Raw genomic sequence first — 2,860 nt, forward strand, 5'->3', positions numbered from 1 at the left:
TTGACTAAAAAAAATTTATTTCTTTTCCAAATATAAAAATCTATATTTTTGCCGGTCATGGAATTCTAGGCTCATAAAAAGCTGCTTCTTTCATCCTTGGTAGTAGGTTACCTCATGGTCCTGAAATCTCCAATGTGCTGGGGTTTCCATTACTACTGAGGCTGCATCTTCTTCTAAGGCCTCCTGGCCTCTCTTCAGACTTGGGCACATGGTGCCCAGCCTCGGCAGTTCTCCATGATCCTTTCATACCACTAGCACTACATGGGAAACACTAGCACATGACCACGTTTGGCTGCCAGAGATACCGCGTTGGTTCCCTCCATACCGCAGCTCTACATGCTGATCCTGAGGGAACACATCCGAAAAGATCTTGCCTCAATGACACTGGTCTGCTGTTGATCACTGGATTTTCAGCCTTAGTTGACCAGCTTTTGCTGTCCCAACAAAGCAAAGGATTCAGTTCTACAGATTCTTAATTCAAGTATATCACAAAACAGCCAGAGAGGGTCTTTGAGCGACCCTCAAACTTTTCTTGGAAATTCATAAGACTCTATGCTCTGCATTTCTCTCAGCATTCTTCTCATCCATGCTCTCTCAGAACAGGCCACGAAGCTCTAAAGCCTTTGAAGCTTTTTCATCCCAATGTTCCATATGCCACCACAGTCTTCCCCCAAAGACAACATGGTCGAGCCTATTATGGCAAAGCTCTCTTATCAATTTCCATATTAGTTTTCTGCTCTGTTGTTTTGATAAAACACAGACTGAAAGGAACTTGAGAAGGAAAGGATTTATTTCACCTTATATTCTACAGTCCATCACTAAGGGAAGCCAAAGCAGGAACTCACGGCAGGAACTTGAAGACAGGAAATGAAGCAGAGGTCATGAGGGAGCATCACTTACAGACTTGCTCCTTTTGATTTGCTTTTCTTTCTTTCTTTCCTTCTTTCTCTCCTTCCTTTCCTCCCTTCCTCCTTCCCTCCTTCCCTTCCTTTCTTACTTTTTAATACTCCAATGGCTTTATTGTTTCCCTCTATCCCAAGTGTAGCAGGCAATACTTACTAGAAATGCTGAAAGGAAAGCTGAGAACCTATGGCCTCAGCCTGGGTCATCAAAGGGATACAGATGGTTTCTGGCATCTCCAGGGACCTTCTTCCCATCTATCATAACCACGGGTACTATATATTGCCAGTTTTTGTTCAGAGCATCTAGCTGCTTCATCTCCTCTGGGAAAAAGGGGAAATCAAATACATAAGTATTCTGAAGGATATGAGAAGGAGCAGTGCTTTGGGGGATGCAGGTTACTTTCTGCTGAACCTGAAAGATCTGCGCTAGCAGCCATGTTCTCCAGCTAGTGTGAAGATCACTGGTTCCTCAAGCAGGACAGGCTCATCAGGATGGCACCAAGCATGATCAGAGGACCCAAAGAGGCTATAAGCAGTCACCCTCAAGTCTTGTGCTTGATGGAAGGCAATGAGCTTTTTTGAGCTAGGCGTGGGTGGCTTTTCACCAGCAAGACACGCAGAGGCCCACACTGAAGACATCATCAATTTGCTGACTGCTGAAGTTGGGCAAGGTCAGGGCTCTCACCAGCCCCATTGCAAGCAAATCCCCCAGAGCCTTCTAGGTCTCCTTATAGCGGAGTGGAGTCACACTAGACAGTTATATTTGCATTCTTGGGAAAGGGAATTGTCCTGTATTCCCCTACTCAAAGACATAGGACCAGTGCGTCAAACACAGATACTTCAGCTTCTCCAGCTGGAAATCATCCAATGTCTTCTGGAGGGCAGCTTCTATGTCCTCACAGCCTAGGTGTCACGAAGAGCTCCTCCTGAGGCACGGCCATGCAGGTCTGGTCCCATGTTTTCTTTCACAGCTTCCCATCTGTCACATTGCCATGTCCAGCAGCGCAGTCAGTGTGGTCTACACTAAAGGCATGTTTAATGCCTGTTTTCACCTGGCCAGGTGCTCTCTTCTATGTCCCCAGACCAATTAGAGGCATCTTCTGCCCAGCATGCAGGAGGACACTGCTGTTTTAACCATCCCTTTGCAGTGACCATGGGCTATGTAGAAGACAAAGTGGCCAGGGCCACCTTCCCAGGAATGGCATCACTCACAGTGGCCTGGGCCTTCTCACATCAGTCAGTAACCAAAAAATGCCCAATAAACATGTTCATAGGCCAATCAGGTGGAGGAAATTCCTCAGTTTATATTGTCTTTTCCCAGATGACTCTAATTTGTATAAAGTTAACAACAACAACAACAACAAAACCACAACAAAACAAAACCAGGACACATTTTCAGAATAATTTTGTTAACATTAGCAGGAATAAATATGGAATTCTTAGTATTGAATTTAGTGAAAGATATAGAAGACCCCTACACTGAAAACTCCATGACGCCGATAAAGCAAAAGGCAAATGAAATGTAAAACTCAACATTAATCAAGTTCCATCCTTTCCAGATTAATTTCATTTATACATTTAATGTAGTCCTAGTCACAATCTCAATACACCTTTTTGGTAGAAATTAATGAGACAATTCTCAAATACACCAAGAAATGCAAATGACTCAGAAGATGGAGAGCAGTTATGAAAAACATCAGACTTGCAGGACACACACACAAAACTTGAAGACTCTTGTAAGCTATTGGTGATTAACACAATGCCCTGTGTGTAAGGATTGCACTATTTTCTTAGGACTATTAAAAAAAAGTTATCTGTATTAATAGCTATTTCAATTATATCGTATTAAGTAACTATGATGTGAGAAGTATACTTTTAAAGTTTGCATATTATGCTGTATATAAATTCACTTTGAGCCAATGGAGGAGTCTGGAGATAATGTACAGAAATGGCACCTT

The 2,860-nt window shown here is 43.0% G+C and overlaps 1 pseudogene; it reads right to left on the reverse strand.

Annotated features, from left to right (window-relative positions):
- Positions 1-1,095: 1,095 nt before the first annotated feature.
- LOC110560530 (aldo-keto reductase family 1 member A1-like) lies at positions 1,096-2,394 on the reverse strand (annotated as a pseudogene).
- Between the last annotated feature and the right edge of the window lie 466 nt (positions 2,395-2,860).

The sequence above is a fragment of the Meriones unguiculatus genome, chromosome 18 (genome assembly GCF_030254825.1).
Source record: "Meriones unguiculatus strain TT.TT164.6M chromosome 18, Bangor_MerUng_6.1, whole genome shotgun sequence".
Lineage (NCBI taxonomy): Eukaryota > Metazoa > Chordata > Mammalia > Rodentia > Muridae > Meriones > Meriones unguiculatus.